Raw genomic sequence first — 21107 nt, 5'->3', positions numbered from 1 at the left:
GGCTGAATGGCCTCCTGCACCATAACATTTCTGTGATTCTGTGGTGTAACCACAATGTTTGCCTCAATAAACCACAAGGCTCTGTGGATTGTGCTTCAACAAACCTCAACACAATCATGATGATCTGTCACGAGTGGGAGAAGTAGAAATCCTCAAAATCCAGACTGGTGTCAACCAAGGTCATGTGATAGTCCCCATTCCACCTGCAAGCTGCCTAATACTGACTGCTCACCTCTTCAAAGAGCAACTGCCACCTAGTGCCAGTGTTAAATCCTGTCGCGATGGGAAATATATTTACCTCGGTCCCCTCTGTGCCAAATAGATCTGGAGATAGTAGGAACTGCCAATGCTGGACAATCTGAGAGAACAACGTGTAGAGCTGGATGAATACAGCAGGCCAAGCAGCATCAGAGGAGCAAGAAAGCTGGCATTTCAGGTCTGGATACTTCAGATATGGTGGAGGGAAAGGGGATTCTGAAATAAATAGAGAAGTGGGGAGGTGGATGGAAGATGGATAAAGGAGCAGATGGGGGAGAGAAGGTCAAGGCGGCAGGGATAGAGCCAGTAAAGGTGAGTGTAGGTGGGGAGTTAGGTTGGGGTTGGTCAGTCCAGGAAAGACAGACAGGTCAAGGGAGCAGGGATGAGGCTGGTAGGTAGGAGGTGGGGGTGGGGGTGGGGGTGGGAGGAGTGGATAGGTTGGAAAAGGATCGATAGGTTAGGGAGGCGGGGATGAGCTGGGCTGGTTTTGGGATGCAGTCGGGGTGGGGAGATTTTGAAGCTTGTGAAGCCTCTCTCTTCTTCCTGGACCTCTCTGTTTCTGTCTCACTCAACCACCTGGAAACCAATAATCATTTCAAGCCCACCGACTCCCACAGCTACCTAGAATACACCTCCTCCCACCCACCCTCCTGCAAAAATTCCATCCCCTATTCCCAATTCCTCCGCCTCCGCCGCATCTGCTCCCACGATAAGACATTCCACTCCCGCACATCCCAGATGTCCAAGTTCTTTAAGGACCGCAGCTTTCCCCCCACGGTGATTGAGAACGCCCTTGACCGCGTCTCCCGCATTTCCCGCGTCACATCCCTCACACCCCGCCCCCGCCACAACCGCCCCAAGAGGATCCCCCTCGTTCTCACACACCACCCTACCAACCTCCGGATACAACGTATTATCCTCCGACACTTCCGCCATTTACAATCCGACCCCACCACTCAAGACATTTTTCCATCCCCTCCCCTGTCTGCTTTCCGGAGAGACCACTCTCTCCGTGACTCCCTTGTTCGCTCCACACTGCCATCCAACCCCACCACACCCGGCACCTTCCCCTGCAACCGCAGGAAATGCTACACTTGTCCCCACACCTCCTCCCTCACCCCCATCCCAGGCCCCAAGATGACATTCCACATCAAGCAGAGGTTCACCTGCACATCTGCCAATGTGGTATACTGCATCCACTGTACCCGGTGCGGCTTCCTCTACATTGGTGAAACCAAGCGGAGGCTTGGGGACCGCTTTGCAGAACACCTCCGCTCAGTTCGCAACAAACAACTGCACCTCCCAGTCGCAAACCATTTCCACTCCCCCTCCCATTCCCTTGATGACATGTCCATCATGGGCCTCCTGCACTGCCACAATGATGCCACCCGAAGGTTGCAGGAACAGCAACTCATATTCCGCCTGGGAACCCTGCAGCCATATGGTATCAATGTGGACTTCACCAGTTTCAAAATCTCCCCTTCCCCTACTGCATCCCTAAACCAGCCCAGTTCATCCCCTCCCCCCACTGCACCACACAACCAGCCCAGCTCTTCCCCCCCACCCACTACATCCCAAAACCAGTCCAACCTGTCTCTGCCTCCCTAACCGGTTCTTCCTCTCACCCATCCCTTCCTCCCACCCCAAGCCGCACCCCCCGCTACCTACTAACCTCATCCCACCTCCTTGACCTGTCCGTCTTCCCTGGACTGACCTATCCCCTCCCTACCTCCCCACCTACACTCTCTCCACCTATCTTCTTTACTTTCCATCTTCGGTCCGCCTCCCCCTCTCTCCCTATTTATTCCAGTTCCCTCCCCCCATCCCCCTCTCTGATGAAGGGTCTAGGCCCGAAACGTCAGCTTTTGTGCTCCTGAGATGCTGCTTGGCCTGCTGTGTTCATCCAGCCTCACGTTTTATTATCCCCTATTCCCAATTCCTTTACCTTCGCCGCATCTGCTCCCAAGATGAGGCATTCCGCTCCTGGTCATCCTAAATATCCTTGTTTTTCAAGGACCGCATCTTCCCCTCCACAGTGGTTGAAAATGCCCTTGACCGCATCTATTATGTTTCCTGTAACTCATGCCTCACACCCCCTCCCCACAATAACAGCCAAAACAGAAACCCCTCGTTCTCACGTACCACCCCACCAACCTCCGGATCCAATGCATCATCCTCCGGCACTTCCACCGCCTGCAATCTGACCCCACTACCAAAGATATTTTTCCCTTCCCACCCATGTCTGCCTTTCAGAGGGACCACTCTCTCCTCGACTCCCTTGTCCACTCCACACTCCCCACCACCCCCGGCACTTTTCCCTGCAACCGCAGGAAGTGCTACACCTGCCCCTACACCTCACCCCATCCCAGGCTCCGAGAAGACCTTCCACATCAAACGGATGTTCACCTGCACATCTGCTAATGTGGTATACTGTATCCACTGTTCCTGTTGTGGCCCTCTCTACATTAGGGAAACCAAGCAGAGGCTTGGAGACCGCAGTGTGCAACAACTACGCTCAGTTCGTGACAAATGTCTGCACTTCCCAGTCTCCCCCTCCCACTCCTTAGACAACATGTAAAAGGCCCTCCTCCAGTGCCACAATGATGCCTCCCAAAGGTTGCAGGAACAGCACCTCAGATTTTGCTTGGAACTCTGCAGCCCAATGGTATCAATGTGGACTTCACAAGCTTCAAATCTCCCCGCTCCCAACCACATCCCAAAACCAGCCCAGCTCATCCCTGCCTCCCTAATCTGTATGTCCTTTCTCCCACCTATTCACTTTTCCCACCTCAAGCCAGCCCCTTGACCTGCCCATCCTCCCTGGACTGACCAATCCCCAACCTAACTGTCCATCTACACTCACCTTTACACTGGCTCAATCCCCACCTCCCTGACCTGCCCGTCTCCTCTCCACCTCTCTGCTCCTTTATCCATCTTCCATCCACCTCTCCCCCTCTCTGTCTGTTTATTTCAGAATCCCCTTCCCCTCCTTCATTTCTGAAGAAGGGTCCAGACCTGAAATGTCAGCTTTCCTGATCCTCTGATGCTGCTTGGCCTGCTGTATTCACCCAGCTCTACACCTTGTTATCGTCAATAGATCTACAGTTTACAAACAGCTGAAGTGTCACTGTCCAGTCTTCAATAGGTTTGTAATCCACTCTTGATCTCATCAATTCTCCATACAATAAACTTGGCCAGTCTTGAAATGTTGCCAAAACAAAAGTAATATCAACCCACACCTCGTCAGCCAAACATTCCACCTTCCACGTTGTGGTAGAGACTCTGGAATATGTTGTGCTCTTCCTAGACCTTGAATGACCCTCTGTCAAAAGATTGAGGAGGAGTTGTAACACTGGATTCAGCTGTGTCAGTTCAACCTTCTACAGTGATAGCAGCAACAGTTTGACTACAGAGAATCAAGAAGGAAGCTCCCCACCCTCTTCACAAGGACAGCTGGGGCTGAACAACAATTGCTGAGACAAAAACTAGGAGCAGGAGTAGGCCAATCGGCCCATCAAGGTTGCTCCATGGCCAATCCTCTATCTCAATGTCGCGTACCTCTACTCTCACCCTATGCATTTGACTGTTTTAGTCTCAAAATCTGTTTATTTCCAGAAGATTTTTGGCTCCACAGCCTTCTGTGATAAAGAATTCCACAGTTTCATCCCCTGAATGAAGAAATGCCTCCTCATTATAGAGTGGAATGGTTTGTCCAAATCCTGAGACCGGTATCTATTGTCCTGTACCTCCCCCACCCAAGGAAACCATCATCCGTGAATCCAGTCAGTCCAATCTTGTCAAGGTTTTAGAGTAGATTTGTAGCTCAGGTTGTGGATGTTGAGGCTGGTTGGCTCGCCGAGCTGGTTCGTTGTCCCGCAGACGTTTCAGTACCCTGCTGGGTAACATCATCAGTGCAGCCTCCGATGAAGTGCTGTTGTATTTTCCCACCTGTTACTTGAACTCTGGTGGAGTATATTTGTAGCTCAGGTTGTGGATGTTGTGATTGGTTAGCTCACTAAGCTCAATAACAGCAAGTGGATATGATGGAGTGGTTAAACCAAACTGACAGCTACAGAAGTATTATGATGAAGGCAGAGAGTTGGGAATTAGAGGACACTGTCATATTTGCCACAGAGAGGAGGGTCTTCGAAGAATGGAAGTTGGTTCTTGCAGGAATGTGACCACTGGATCTCTGTAATCATTGATGACCTGTATTGTCATGTCCCAGTATGTTATGAATTTCCAGTCAACACTTGCTTAAAACAGGACACAAAACCTGGAAAGCAGGCTACTTGATGGTCTCTGACTTATTTATGGATTCAAATCACTTACTTATCTCAGGGAACAAACAGAACATTCCAGACTGATGTGAATCATTGTGCTTTCCTGAAGCAATCAAAAATTGTGTTGCAGTCAGTTTTAATTGGTTATTCAAAAATAATGACTGGCTCCAACTCCCAATTTGTTAAACTGCAATGCTGGATGCATAACCAAAATGATGGGACACCTCATTTGTGAATTATTTTGAACTTGTAAAATGTCACATGATGAAGGAGACCATGCTGTCTACTTTTAAAATCAACTACAGGAAATAGTTCCATCAAAGGCCATGAATTAGCTGTAAGCTTCATGCTATCATCCACCCTCCTGATACACCAGCAGATTTACACAGGGAGAGACCCTACAAGTGACCCTTCAGCTTTGTGACAGGGCTTTCACCCAGTCTTCAAGTCTCCTTTGTCATCACACGGTCCGCACAGGGGAAAATCCTTCAGTTGTGGGGTCTGCCAGAAAGCTTTTGAACACCCCTCAAGCTTGCTGCAACATCAGAGAATCCACACAGTCCTTCAGGTGTGAGATGTGTGATACAGCTTTCAGACACTTGTCCTGCCTCCTGGAACACCAAAGGCTTCCCATGGGAGAGATGCCCTTCGGGCATGAGTTATGTGATGAACTTTCCCTTGCTCCTCAAACCTCCTGGATCAACACAATATGACAGAGAAGGCTTTCCACTGTGAGTTTTGTAACAAATCCTTCACACAGCTGTCAGGCCTGGTGAAATATCAGTGAGCTCACACAGGAGAAAGCACCTTCAGGTGCCAGTACTACAAAAAGCTTTCACACAATTGTCTGATCTCCAGGAATATCAACATAACTGCACAGGAAACAAATCTTTCCAGTGTGACGTGTGTCAGGATTGTTTTACTTGTTGCTCATTAGAGCTTCAACCGTATCTTCATACAGGATAGAAACCATCTGAGGGTGACCTGGACCTGAGCAATATCTCCTCCTATTCCTTCCTTCCAGTTCAATTGCTACACAAACTGTTTCACTAACATAACATGCTGGCTCAGTGGGAGTGAGCTCCGTCTATGTTGGACAATTTGTAACTGGTCACAGCCTGAAGATTTTCAAATCAAGTATTGTCTTGCTATATCAGACAGAATGCCTCTCAATATGAGAGAAATTACTGCATCAAACAGCTCACTTGATCAGCACCTCATTCCACCACCAGCATTCCCTCTTAGCGCACAGCTGCTCCGAGGTTCCATGCACGCATTGAATTCCAGTTTCAGACGTTGTTCCTGCGCTCAGACATCGGCAATCCACACACAGGAAAAAATTAGGAGTACTGTATACCTGTAACATTTCCTTTGTGTGTTAGTAACCCTCTGATACTAACACACAGTCACTCCAATGTTTGCCATCTACAAGATGCACTGTGGCAACTCAACAAAGCTTTCTTAGCAGTATCTTCTAAAACCCATGACCACTACGGGCTAGAAGGAAAAGGGCATTGGATGCATGGGAACACCACCGTTATCCTGACTTGGAATATCATCAATCCTTCATTATCGTGGAGTCAATATCCTGGAAAACCATGTGGCCAAACCAGCACCAGATGATAGCAAAGGTTTTAGAAGCAATTCACCACCACTTTCTCAAGGGCAAATACAGGATGAGTAACAAGTGTTGGCTATGCTGAGGCAGTTCACGTCCCATGAATAAATAAAAATGAGTTGTATGGAATAGTCATTGAGCATTGATGGATTCTCTGAATTTGGTTGTAATGGAGCTCATATTCAGTATATGACTGTGGTATTGGATCTGCGTCTCTGTACAGTGTGTGTGATATCTGTATCAAAGAACAGGAGCTGTAGGACAGGGTCAACAGATCTTTATGCAACATGTCTGTACATGGTGATGAACAGCAAGACTCCAGAAGGAGGTTCACTGGCAGAAGAAGAACTGAAGAGTAGGTAGTGAATGAAATAAACTTAAGGTAAACTGAACTTTCCCTGGGAATTTGAACTATTCTTGGCGACAACTGAACTATGAGCATTTGCTTTAATAAGTTTGTGCTGATTCTTTATCATCTGAGATCCCTTGTGAATTAAAGAGCTGCATTCAACTCCAGATTCTCAGTTTGACAAACTGCGCTCGAACTAGAGCTACCAATTTTATTCACAATATAACTTATTGGACAATTGAAAAAAGGAAGAAAGTCATTCAAAAAGATTTAGTTTTTATACAGTTTTTTTTGGTTATTATTATTATTTGAGTCATTAAAAACAAGGGGGCATCATTTTAAAGTGTAAGGAAGGAGATTTGGAGGGGACTTGAAGCAAAATCTTTTCACCCAGAGGGTTGTGGGGGTCTGGAATGCACTGCCTGGGAGGGTAACCTCAAAATCTTTAAAAAGCACATGGACAGCGCATTACATGTAATAGATTCACAGCTATGGGCTTAGTGCTGGAAAGTGGGCTAGTATAGATTCAGTCTGTTTTTGATGGTACAGATCAATGGGCCAAAGGGCCTCTTCAGTACTGTATGATTCCCCATGATTCCAGCAGCAGTTTGTAAATTTAAATGCAAGGTCTAGGGGTGTGTGTGTGTGTGGGTTGAGAAGGAAAAATAAGTTACTTTTAAAAAGCATTTCCAAGACTGAAATAAATAGTTAGGTGTAACAGTGAAACTGACAAATGTCTGTTGCCTACACCATCTTGCCAAGAAAGACCTTTTTCTGCGCACCCCACCCCATGTCCATCTCCTTTCTCAGTGTCTGTTTTGCGCTCCCTATTTCACATTGCTCCTCTGTCTCTATCCTCTTATCTCCTCTGTCACAGTTTAGGGGAAGTGTCGTGTAGTGATATTACACTTTCTGGTATCATAGTCTTAAATCCCACCATGGTGGATGGTAATTTGAATTCAAATAACATGGTTCAGTACATGAAACCATCCGGCCCACTAATGCCCTTTAGGGAAGAAAATTTGCCAACCCCACCTAGTCTGGAGACCTATAGTACAAAGAACAATGAAAATTACAGCACAGGAACAGGCCCTTCGACCCTCCAAGCCTGCACTGACATACTGTCCATCACAACTAAAACTCCCTACCCTTCAGGGGACTGTATCCTTCTATTCCCATCCTATTCTTATATTTGTCAAGGTGCCCTTTAAAAGTCACTGCAGTATCTGTTTCCACTACCTCCCCCAACAACGAGTTCTAGGCACCCACCTCTGTAAAAAACTTGCCTCGTACATCACCTTTAAACCTTGCCCCTCACACCTTAAACCCATGGTCCCTGGTAACTGACTCTTCCACCCTGGGAAAAAGTAATGTGGTGACTTATAATTGCCTTCTGAAATGTCTGAGCAAGCCTTTCAATTAAGGGCAATTGGAGACTAGCAACCAGTGTGGGTCTTGGTTGCACATCCACATATTAAAGAATAAAGAGGGGTAAAAAAGATCATGGTCAGAACCGCTTTGCTTCAAAGGAACCCCCACCATCTTGGCCTCCTGTTCCAAAAATTGTGCTGCTGATATTCTTTTCTTTTCGTTGTAACTGAGGGAAAGGTGATGAGAGGAGAGGAGATGTTATTTATGAACAATCTTTAAGAAGACCCATCTCAGAATATCTTTGTTCTTAGCTGCCAGAAAGAGCCCTAACTCAATAAAACCAAACACAAAAAGGATTTGGGGAAAAAAAAACATTTTTGTAATATAAATTCTCCAGTCCTTTACCCCTCAGAAATGAATATCATAAAACCGAAATACGATAAATTATTAGTCAAGGCTTAGTTATTACTGTCATCTTTGAGTCAGAAGATTGTGAATCTCACTCCAGAGACTTGAGCCCTGAGACTGACACTTCAGTGTAGTATTGAGGGGGTGCAGCACTAATAGAGGTATCATCTTTCAGATGAGTTGAAGAGACATCCAGTCTATGCCCTTAGGTGATTGTAGGAGATAGCATCATCCCAAAAACAGACACTGTGGTCATTAACAAATGTAGAAAGTGCTGGAGAAACTCAGCAGATCCAGCAGCATCTCTAGAAAGAGAATAACAGTGAACATTTTGAGTCCCTGACTCTCTGGTCATTATCGTATTTCTCTTTGTGGGAGTTTACCATGCGCATTTTGGCATTACCACAAACCACCATCATTCCCCCCACTTTCCACCGTGTTTCATATATGTAGAAACAGACTACACTTCATAAGCACTTCATTAGCAGTGAATTACCTTCAGACATTGTTGCTTGTGGAAAGTGATATTTAAATGCAAGTTCTTGTTTCTTTCTGGGAGGAATATTATGTTTTGATAGAGAATTGATAGAGAAAGTATCCCAGCCCACAGTGACATTAACAATATATTGTACCTAGAACACTTACTGCAGGATCCTGAGTGTTTCAGTGAACACCATGCTGTTAAATCAAGATATTAGGGCTTTACTAAAATGTGAACCCACTGTGAGTCACAAATCTATACAGAAGATTGATAAAGCACCAGACAAGTAACCAAAACCACACTCAGCTTACACCAAACTTGAGTCAACCAGACTAATAAAACATTGGCAAATTATACGAGAACAAGAAGAGTCTGAGGTGAACATATCATGCCGCTATACAATGGGGGTGTGATGGTCTGAGGGAACTCAGATCTGTAGGGGCTCACCCCACTCCCTCACTATACCTAGGATAGCAGTGCTCCCAGACAGGACAGTACAAACATCCACCATTGTTTTGTCGAACACCTGTCCCCTGAACAGGATCTCTGTAGAATTCACATCCCCAACTAAAGCAGGGTCTGATTCTACCCCACACCTACTCCTGAGAACTGGCTTACTTCACTAACACACACACTCACATTGGAGACAGCTCTCTCAGAGTACTACAGATGGAGGTTTCTTTAAAATCTCTATGCTTTAGTCTGGCTCCCAATTCTGATGGTCAGACTTCAGGAACACAGGATCAAGTTCATTTCTATCATACAAACCCACCAATGGTTACAGAGATCCAGTGGATTCACAGTCCAATCAGCTTCCATTCCTGGAGATCCAGGTGAGTTAGACAGTGATTTCTAATTCACAATTCCTTGCTCTTTAGCCGCCTCTTCACTGCTATGCTTCTGTGGTTGTCAATTTGGTTTAGTCATTCCCTCATATCCAAGTTCTGCGCAACTGTTCCCAAAGTTACCTTCACTGGCTTCCTTCTGGAGTAATTTCATTGTTTTTTAAGGGTTGATGATTTGAACCTCTCTGGTACACAAATGTATTTTTCATCCGTCACCTGATCTGACTGGACCTCCAATGGTCCTGATATCCTCTGTCAAAACATGTCTCCATGAAGTCATGGCGCCAAGAACATCCTGAACACGAGAGATTACATACAGTTTGACCTTCTGAAAGCCAAGCTGTGGTTCCACCTGACAGATCACCTCTGGACGTATGGCCCCAATCCTCCAATCAGCTGTGTTTGATAAAACAGCAGAAAATTACCTTAACTGGACATAGCTAGATATGTTGGAAAAAGCCAGATGTTGATAACAGAATTCCCTCAGTACAGGAATCCATGTAGAAAGTAACAAAGAGCATCAGCTCAGGAGGCAGCACTAAATGGTACTAACTGTCATGGGGTAGACTCAAATGTTCAATGTGACTGGGTCACTGGAGATGAATCAGTGAGTTGTCTTGACTTGGCGATCACAGTTCCTTCATGTAGGCGGTCAACAATTTGTAAGCAATTTACCTGATTGTTGTTTGTTAAGAACAGTAGTTTACATAGAATCCCAACAAGTCCACACTGGCCCTTGTCGCATCCCACCTAGACCCATCCCCCCATAAGCCCATAACTCACACACCCCTGAACACCACAGGCAATTTAGCATGGCCAACCCACCTAGCCAGCACATCTTTGGACTGTGGGAGCAAACCAGAGCACCTGGAGGGAACACACACAGACATGGGGAAAATGTGCAAACTCCCCACAGGCAGTTGCCCGAGGCTGGAATCGAATCTGGGTCCCTGGCACTGTGAGGCTACAGTGCTAACCACTGAGCCACCATGCCACCCTGTGATACGTTAGTTAAGTAGATTAATAAAATATACAAGTGGGCCAGGCTCACTGACACTAAAGGACAAACAAAGCTGTATGTGTAGAATGTACTAATCCTGTTAAAGTTGTAAATGTGGTATCCTGCTCTCTAGCTAACATGTTCAGGAGCTGTTTCCTGGGTCTTCCTCCTCTTCTCCTGGTCTATTTTAGGAAGAGGCTGTCTGAGGACTGCCTGATGAGAACCACCAATGAGCACACCTAGTTAGAACTGCAAGACCTGCCTGATGAGTACCACCCAATGAGGACCACACAATTAGGACTGCTGTCTACAAAAGTCTAACTGATGAGGAACCTCTGTGCCCCTGAGTACTTGTTAATACACTGTATTTCTAGGGGCAGATAACTTATGCCTTGTCAATCAATTGTCCGAATTTTTTTGACTAATAACCAAGGGGCAGCTCCTCATGATGTTGGAAGACCATTGACCCTTTGCCACCTCGATTTGAAAGTTTTCATTCATTCCAACATTTTGGGTAGTATGGTGCCCAATACATTTTTTGTTTATGTTAGTAGGCCAACTGTAACACAGTGAAATGAAGTCTCATGACAGGAAATACTGAATTTGGAGCACTAAAAGCATTGAGTTTAAAAGGAGAACCCAATTTCAACAGCTACAGGGTGGTTAAGTGAGTGAAGTATGGTGTTGAAGTGGTAAGTGAACAATATGACAGGTGAGAAGGGTGGAAGGTGGGTAGAGGTGGCTGAAGACGTTAGTTGCAGGTTGGGAGGTAGGTTTTGATCAGTTTCTGAAGGGGTGGCGGGGGAAGGGGCATAGCTAAATGATGGGATAAATCTAGTTTAGTTGTGGAAGTCATTGTGAGATACTTGGATTGAGTTGGTACGAGTGATCAGGTCAGACCAAGGGGGAGTATTTGATAGAGTTGATTGGATTATCAAGGGGATCAGGGGCAAGTTTAAGATGGGACAGTTGTATGTTTGACTAGGTTTTTTTTTGGATAACTGTTGAGTTAAGCAAGTCAGAACTATTTGAAAGCTGAGATTCAAAGCCAGTCCGAGACATTTTTGGAGGATCCTAGGGAATTAACTGTCAAAAGCTCAAATTTTGTGGAGAATTCCCACTGAGTTACTGCATCAAGGCTTCTGCAGGGTCCCGTGTGTATTTTGGGGTCCAACAATCCAGACACCAGAGAGCATGAGTCAATATTGGAGGAAATGCAGCAGAAATTTCAGAATATTCCTGCAGATGATGTAGGAGAACAGTTGGCATAGACTGAGTTTGCATTTTCCTGACCATAGAAAGTTAAGGGATAATCTAATTGAGGTGTTTAAGATGATTAAATAAATTGATAGTGCAGTTCAAAAGAAACTGTTCCTCTGGTGAGAAAGTCCAGAACAAGAACACTTTTAAAACCTCACATTTTTTTCAAACATCGCCTAAATGACTCAATCTCAAGGCTTGCCTCCTGCCTGCAGTAGGAATATTGCGGACTTTACATGCTATGAAAATCACCATAAAATCTTGATATAACCTTCCATATTCCTCTTACAGCCCCCATTCACCACTGTTATGCTGAAACCAGGTAAGGCTGCAGAGTTCATGCTTGAAGCTCCTCCTAAGTGAATCTATCATTGATACATTACCCAAAAGATATGAAAGCCTTGTCACATACTTCACACTGAATGATTTCTCACCCTTGAGGTTCACTGGTGCTTCACAAGAGTCAATGACAGTGTGAAGGCTCAATTACACACATCACATTTGAAGCGTTTCTCCCCTGGTAAGGCTCAGAAGCTCGGAGCACTGGGTGAAAGCCATCTCCAAAGCCTTACAACCAAATAGGTTCCAACCCATATGAATATATTGCTGTGTATGGAGGTTTGGTAACTGTGAGAATTATATGGCACATATCTCACATACAGATGGTTTCTCCCTCATGCAAATGCATTGATAATACATCAGGGAAGATGATTATAAAGCTTTTGTTACACACTTCATATTAGACAGCTTCTCCCCAATATGCATGCATTAAGTGTTGGTGAGTGTGCAAAAGCTTGGCCACAGCCTCGCACTTGAATGGTTTTTTTTAATTCACTCATGCGACATAGGCATTGCTGGCTATTGCCCATTCCTAGTTGCCCTTGGGAATGTGGTGGTGGGCTATCTTCTTGTACTACTACAGTCTGTGTGCCTTGGATAGACTCATAATGGGAGGGAATTCCAGGATCTTAACCCAGTGGCACTGAAGGAATGGCAACATATTTCCAAGCCAGGATGGTGAGGGTAGTGGAGGGAAATTTGAAGGGTGTGTTCCCATGTATCTACTGCCCTTGTCCTTCTCGCTGTTAGTGATCATGGGTTTGGAAAGTGCTATCTGAAGAGCCTTAGCGAGACCCCACAGTGCCTCTTATAGCCGGTACACACAACTGAAAACTGGGCTTTGGTGTTCGATGAAGTGGATATATATGGATGAAGTCAAGCTTCTTGAGTATTGATGGAGCTGCACCCAACCAGGCAAATGGGGAGTATTCCATCACACTCCTAACTGTGCCATTTAGATGGTGGACAGGCTTTGGGCAGTCAGGAGGTGAGTTGCTTGCTACAGTGTTCCAAGCCTCCAACCTGCCGTTGTAGCCACTTTATTATGTGGTAAATCCAGTTCAGTTTCTGGTCAGTGGTGACTCCCAGAAGATTGACATTGGGGGTTTCAGTGATAGTTAGATTCTCCCTTGATGGAGATTGTCATTGTCTGGCACTTGTGTGAGGCAAATGTAACTTGCTATTTTCAGGCCAAGCCTGGATATTGCTTCATTTAGACATAGACTCATTTACTATCTGAGGAATCATGAATAATCCTGAATATTGTGCAATCATCAGCAAACATTCCCACTTCTCACCTTATGATGGATGGAAGGTCATTGATAAAGCAGCTGGAGATAGTTGGGCCGAGGACACGACCCTGAGAAACTCCTGCAGAGATATGCTGGAGCTGAGATGACTGATCTCTACCAATCACAACCATCTTCCTGTATGCCAGGAATGACTCCAACCAGCGAGAGTTTTCACCCTTATTTCCATTAATTCCAGTTTTGGTAGACCTTCCTGATGCCAGACTCTGTCAAATGTCGCCTGGATATCAGGGCTGTCACTCTCACCTTACCTCTGGAATTTAGCTCTTTTGACAATGTTTGAACCAAGGCTGTAATGAGGTCAGCAGCAGAGTGGTCCTGGCGAAACCCAAACTGGACGTCACTGAGCAGGTTATTTCTGAGCAGGTTCTGTTTGATAGCACTGTTAATGATCCATCACTTTACTGATAATCAAGAGGAGAATGATGAGGCAGTGACTTGTTGGATAGGATTTGTCATGCTTTTAATGTTTATGTATGTAGACATTTTTCCATATTGTTGAATAGATGCTGGCATTGTAACTACTGGAGGAGCTTGGCGAGGGGTTCAGCAGGGTATTGGAGCACAAATCTTCAGTGCTATTGCCGAAAGGTTGTCAGGGCCCACTACTTTGCAGTAACCAGTGTTCCTAGTCATCTTGACATCATGAACTGGATGAAGACTGGCCTTTGTGAAACTGGGGACCTCTGGAGAAGGCCACAATGGAGCATCCACTTGGCAGTGCTGGGTAAAGGTTGTTGCAAACGCTTCAGCCTTATCCTTTGCACTGATTCGCTGGGCTTCACCATCACTGAGGAAGGGGATGTTTGATGTCCTTGGTGAGACCTCACCTGGTGTGTAGTTTTGTTTTCCCTACCTATGAGAGGATATACTTGCCATAGAGGGCATTCAGTGGAGGATCACTACATTAATCTTTGGGTCTGTCCTGTGAGCAGACTTTGAGGAATTTGGGTCTGTAATGGCCTCATACAGTCGTAGAGTTTAACAGTACAGAAAGAGGCCATTTGACCCATCATACCTGTACTCTCTCCCAAACAGCTACCTAGCTAGTCCCATTAACCAGTCCTATATTTATATCCCTCTATGTTAATCTCTTTCAAACATAGCCAGCTCTCTTTTGAATCCTGCTATGGAATCAGCCTGTGCCATTCTCCCTTGTCCTCAATAACGTCGTCTGTTTAATCTTCTCTGCTCCAAGGAGAATAAGCCCAATTTCTCGAATGTTTCTTTGCATCTAAAATCCAAGGTGAGAGGAGAGAGATTTAAAGAAGACATAAGAGGCAAATGTTTTACACAGAAGGTGGTTCACATGTGGAATGAACTTTCTGAGGAAGTGGTGGATGCAGGTACAATACAACGTTTAAAAGACATTTGGATGGATACGTGAATAGGAAAGGTTTGAAGGGATATGGGCCATTAGCAGGCATGGGACTAGTTCAGTTTGGGATTATATTTGGCCTGAACTGGTTGGACCAAAGGCTCTCTGTCCATGCTATATGACTCTATGGTGTCATTCAGGTAAACCTCTCCAGGACTTTAACATCCTTCCTTGAATAAGGTGCCCAGAACATAAAACTCCAAATGTGGTCTGACCAATGATTTGTAGAGATGTAGCATCACTTATTTACTTTTATACCCTGTGCCTCTATTTATAAACTCATGGATCCTATAAACCTTCTTAACAACCATCTCAACTTGCTGGTCATTTTCAGAGAATCATGTACATTAATCCCAAGGTCCCTCTGCTCTTGAACACCCCTCAAAGTTGCACCATTGAGCCTGTATTGTCTCTCCATGTTTCTTCTCCCAAAACGCATTACCTCACGTTTCTCTACATTGATGTTCATCTGCCAGGTGTTCTCTAGAGCTTCAAAGTTATGATGTGATCTCATTGAAACTCATAACGTTCTTCTTAAGCGTGACATAGTAGAAAGACTATCCAGTGATTGATGGGGTACAGTTTATCCAGGTTGTATCCCATAGTATCCACATCAGTCATCAGTGCTGCATATCCAGTGAGCGAACGAGGAGAGTTTATACAGATTGAAGATTTTTGCAGAAGGATATAAGTAACCTAAATTAAGTTTGTAAAGATGAAGTATGCATTAACAACAAGAAAGTGCAAAACAAGAGTTCTCACTCTGTCATTTTGCTGTATGCCTCAGAAACCTGGATGATAAATAAAGGAAGATAATCGATATCTATGAAATATGAATCCTAAGCCACAAAAATTCCATGGAAATATCTTAAGACTTAAGTGAAGAATCGTTTGAAATTACAAGAAGAGAAAGAACTCCAAGAAGTGACATTCTGCAAACTGAGTATTTATATTCCCATGTGTCGACTAATGTACAGGGCAAGAATTTTAGAGAGTAAAGTAGCAGAATTTGTACAGATTATATCCTGTAAAATTCACACTAATGTTCGGTACTGTACATACAAAGTGAAAGAATATTCTGATAATGTGATGTTATTGGATAGTGTACTCATGGTAAAGGATGAAGGATTAAGTCAAAGGGGACTAGCTGTTGTGGTCAGGTGGCCAGCAGCAGAAATGGCTACAAGATAACAAGGTGTAGAGCTGGATGAACACAGCAGGCCAAGCAGCATCTTAGGAGCAGGAAAGCTGACGTTTCGGGCCTAGACCCTTCATCAAAAATGGGGGAGGGGAAGAGGGTTCTGAAATAAGTAGGGAGAGAGGGAAAGGCAAATCCAAGATGGATAGAGGAGAAGATAGGTGGAGAGGAGACAGACAAGTTAAAGTGCAGTGGGAGAGAGATCCCCTGAGGTTTGTCCAGAATCCAGAGGGAGGAGGGTAACTTCTCCTGAGATGCTGCTTGGCCTGCTGTGTTCATCCACATCCACACTTTGTTATCTCAGGTTCTCCAGCATCTGCAGTTCCTACTACCTCTGATACAATTTTAACCCCACTGCAAAGCCCCTTCCAGGGATGCCTACTCTGAAGAAGTTACTCTCCTCCCTCCAGACAAACCTCAGGGGATCTCTCTCCCACTGCACTTTAACTTGTCTGTCTCCTCTCCACCCATCTTCTCTATCCATCTTCAATCCACCTCCCCCTCTTTCCCTATTTATGTCAGAACCCTCTTCTCCTCCCCCATTTCTGATGAAATGACTACAAGACTATTTAAGAAGTACAATCAAGCATGCTGGAAATTTTAGTCAAATTAATTAAAGCTGCAGCCAGGACCTGTTATGGCCTGTGATAAGGGAACTACAGATGCTGGAGAGTCCGAGATAACAAAATGTGGAGCTGGATGAACACAGCAGGCCAAGCAGCATCTCAGGAGCACAAAAGCTGACGTCTCGGGCCTAGACCAAATAAGGCAAATGTCATGGTGCTCTTGAGACAGACTGGCACCATGCTGCCTAATATGGAGTGCGGAATGTCACTGTTTATAGCTTGATGTAAACATTTGGGAGTGAACTCCCATTAACTAGGGTCAAACAATGTGATCAGGCTTTGATCAATTCATTGGCTGAGTGCCAGACAATGTTCTGGAACCTACAATTTGCAGAGAAGTAACAGAACAAAGGAATTCTCACAGAGGAGCTAAAGCTTTTTGGAAAAGCAATGTCCTGAAGTACACTTCAAAGAACAAAAAACCATGAGGCAAGAACAACACTGGCCACTTCACTCGAATTGGGGTAGTATTTTGATTCAAGCCAAGCTTTTAAAGTAAGAGGGTTAAGTGTGAATTAAGGTAAAGCTAAGATAATGTGAAGTTAAGTGAAGTGAGTAAAAGTTGGAGTTGGATAAAATAAGAAGTAGATGTTGTAATGAACGTATGTTTGATATTGAGTACCAGTACTTAAAGAATCAAATAAAGAAAGGTTTGTTTAATTATGTTCTGAGTCGTTTCATGGCTTTTTGCCTGTTAATAGGGGTAAAAGGTTGAAGTACGTCTTTTTAGGCAACACTGTGTTCTTGATTCTGTTGATTCTCTTCAGTATTGGTGCAGATGTTCCCATCCATGTCAGTGGGGAGTAATCATCACCCTCCACACTTAGTCTTCGTCACAGTGAGGTGCTTTGGAAGGGAATATTCCCACCACCACAGCAGGAGGCTGGGCTTGACTATCCACGATATTGTTTGCAGAAGACACTAACATGACGCCTCACTCCCATGCGCTGGGCTGCAACACGGTGTGAATGAATGTGTTCATGGAGCTGCCTTCTCCTGTTACTTGACAGGTTGCCCATAATTCTGAACAAGATTTGGTAAGACTACAGAGCTTTTTTTATGATTTGTTGGTTGTGAAGCTGCTTCAATCTGTTGATTACACATTACCCTTGGTATTTAGTCAGCCCGCTGTTGAACATTTACCAGGTTAACACCTGGATTCGAGCATATCCTTATTGCTGCTCCTCACCTACGAATCAATTAGTTTGATGCAATGAAGGCTGTACCGGGCTGTGAGATTGTGGTGGAATACATTCTGCTGCTACTGATGGCTCACTGCACCCCAAGGAGATCCACTTTAGGGATCTATCCATTGACTACCTCCTTCATGATGATGACCATGGTCAAGGACTCATTTATCAGTTGGGAGGAGAGTGGTAGTCTTCGTTGAACTTGTTTGATCTTAAGGCATGAAACTCCATGGAGTTAATGTTGAGGGCTTGACCAACTTCCAGTGGGATGGGACATTCCCAGGGATGGTGACAGAGGAGTCTGGGATGTTTCCAAATTGATACGATTCAATGTGTATTCCTGTTATGTGACCTGTCCGTGTGGTACCTCCACTCACTTGGGGGACTTGTGCTCGCACCTTATTAAGACAGACTTTACAGATTTCACTGGCCGAAGATCACCATCACTTATTCTGACACAATGTCAGGATTGTCCAGGCCTCTTTGATTTTCCTCTTTGAACTTTGTAGTGGTTGTTTATCATTATTGGCTCATTCAAATCGTCCAGCTCATTTCAGAGTAAACCATGTTGTGTGGGACTATAGTCCCACATAGACTGGACCAGGCAGTTATAGGAGGTTCCCTTCCCTGAAGGACAACGTTTGGGTTTTTAGGACAAGCTGAAAGTTCTCATGTTTTTCTTTTCACTTTATTCAGAAAATTGCAAAATGTGTTAAATGTAATTTCACAACATGGAGTGATAGATTTGAAGAGCAGAGATGCCTTTAAGGGCAAACCAGATAAGCATATGAGGGAAAAAGGAGAGGATGCTCATGTGAGGCATAAGTAGCAGCACAGTCTAATAAACCATATGGCCTGTTTCTCACTGTAATTCTATGAATGTAACTTGGATTCAAATTTTTAGTCTCTGATAACCTGGCACCATGGCAATTCGGCTGGTATATGTGGAGACACATTTATTGAAATGTCTTTTAATGCCTTCTTTATAGATTTTACCTGAAAGCGTCAGCTTTTCCCTAAAGCCTGGGCCTGCATTTGATAGTTTTTGCTCAGTGCTGTGGCTGAAAGCTGAATTTGGCATGTGTAGTCTGATCAAGTACAGTGTATAATTTCCCAGGATAAAGCAGAATCCTTTAGTCAGATACACTGAAGCAATATATTCCTCAACTTCTAGCATTTCCTGCCCAGCCTGTTTTCTTCGAATACTTTGAGTTAACAAGGATAAAACTGATCTTCACCAGCACAACCCGAGCTCTGTGACTTGAGAGCCCATTTTATGGTTCACCTGACTATCTTTTTCATCGCCTTCACAGTGGCTAGGAAGATGGAGATCTAGGTGGTGAAAACGATAGCCATTTTGGTTATAATTGATATAATTACCGTTGCTAAATGGTAGCCATTTTGTCTGCTCCCAATCACTATCCAGTTGTCCCTGCTGGCAAAGGAGTGTGTGTAACAGTCAAATGAGGAAAACGAAAGGACTTGTTTCTGATTCCCACACAGGAGAATAGCAGACTGGCACTCATTGTGGAAACAGTCACGAATGGGTGGCTCAGTGGTTAGCACTGCTGCCTCACAGCACCAGGGACCTGGGATGATTCCACCATCATGCAACTGTCTGTGTGGAGTTTGCACATTCTCCTCGTGTCAGCATGGGTTTCCACCATGTTCAGGTTAGGCGCATTGGCCGGGCAAAATTGCCCGTAGTGTCCGGGGTGTAAATTAGCCATGGGAAATGCAGGGTTACAGGGATTGAGTATGAGGATGGGTCTGGGTGAAATGCTCTTTGGACGGTCAGTGATGACGTATTGGGCCAAATGGCCTGTTACCACACTGCAGGGATTTTATGGTAATTCTATAGTAACTGAGGAATCACACCTTCAGCAAAGGAGGTGAGGGAGTTGGAGGAAATCATCTTTCCTTTTCATGTTTTACAGAAGAATTGCACCACACTACACCAGAGAATACTGATAGGATAGACACTGCAGATAGGTCCCGGCCATCATCCAAGGAATAATTGCATAACTGCGGGAAGATATCCAGTCCCTTCACAGCATTGCTCAACACAGAGAAGGTTGGGCAGTGAAACCATTATCTGGAAATCAGTCAGTTCAGAGCAGCATATCATCAGATCTGAAACTGGTCAGTGGTGTGGAGCCATCCATCAGAACCAACCTTTCTGAAGGTTTGGCTGTGGGTGATTAGTCAGGGTGAGGCTGGGAAGAAGTGTGAGTGGCTCCAAGTGTGGTGACAGCTTCGTTCATTCATCAAGCCTCGTGAATCACTGACACATTCCTACAGGGGACAGGCTGTTCAAGTGTGAATTACGTGAGGACAGCCAAGGTTGGTCAGATCTTGTAAAACACAAGGTGCATCTGTTGAACTATGTGTAACACAAGGTCAGTTATATGAAAGAGAAATCATTGAAGTGTCAGTTTTGCAATCAGTGTGTATTCGTCATCAACAGTGAAATTAAAAATGCAACCTACAAACTAACATTAAGGGATTTAGCTGAATTCCTACAGGCTGTCAACCTTAGACAGGGAAAGTGAACCTTAAGAATCTGAACGAGCTTCATTTAACGACTTGATGGACTTGATTGAATTTCAGTCTTATCAATGGAAAATGCATTGATGCTACTTATTTAGAAAAGAGGACTAATATAAAAAGTATTTAGAATACAGACAGTAATGTTCATCCAAGGATAAAATTTCTGCTTAAAACCCACTTACAATGTGTGATTAGAAGAAGTTATAATTGCAGCTTCAAGGCAGAGAGACTTGCTTGCTTGAACATAGAACATAGAATAATACAGCGCAGAACAGGTCCTTCGGCCCTCGATGTTGCGCCGACCTGTGAACTAATCCAAGCCCTCCCACTACACTATCCCGTCATTATCCATATGCTTATCCAAGGACTGTTTGAATGCCCCTAATGTGGCTGAGTTAATTGCATTGGCAGGCAGGGCATTTCATGCCCTTACCACTCTCTGAATAAAGAACCTGCCTCTGACATCTGTCTTAAACCTATCACCCCTCAATTTGCAGCTATGCCCCCTTGTACAAGCTGAAGTCATCATCCTCGGAAAAAGACTCTCACTGCCCACCCTATCTAATCCTCTGATCATCTTGTATATCTCTATTAAGTCCCCTCTTAGCCTCCTTCTGTCCAATGAGAACAGACCCAAGTCCCT

The 21107-nt window shown here is 44.6% G+C and overlaps 1 protein-coding gene across 1 annotated transcript in view; it reads right to left on the bottom strand.

Moving 5' to 3' along the window:
* Positions 1-14646: 14646 nt before the first annotated feature.
* Positions 14647-21107, bottom strand: part of LOC125446460 (zinc finger protein 271-like) — a 101317-nt gene continuing 94856 nt past the window's right edge. Inside the window, exon 4 of the transcript XR_009442938.1 lies at positions 14647-14756. The gene's annotated coding sequence lies outside the window, so the exon portion shown is untranslated. The remainder of the gene's footprint in view (positions 14757-21107) is intronic.

Source organism: Stegostoma tigrinum, chromosome 34 (assembly GCF_030684315.1).
Source record: "Stegostoma tigrinum isolate sSteTig4 chromosome 34, sSteTig4.hap1, whole genome shotgun sequence".
Taxonomy (NCBI): domain Eukaryota; kingdom Metazoa; phylum Chordata; class Chondrichthyes; order Orectolobiformes; family Stegostomatidae; genus Stegostoma; species Stegostoma tigrinum.
Note: the sequence above shows the minus strand (reverse complement) of the source record. Positions and strands in the feature narration are given on the sequence as shown.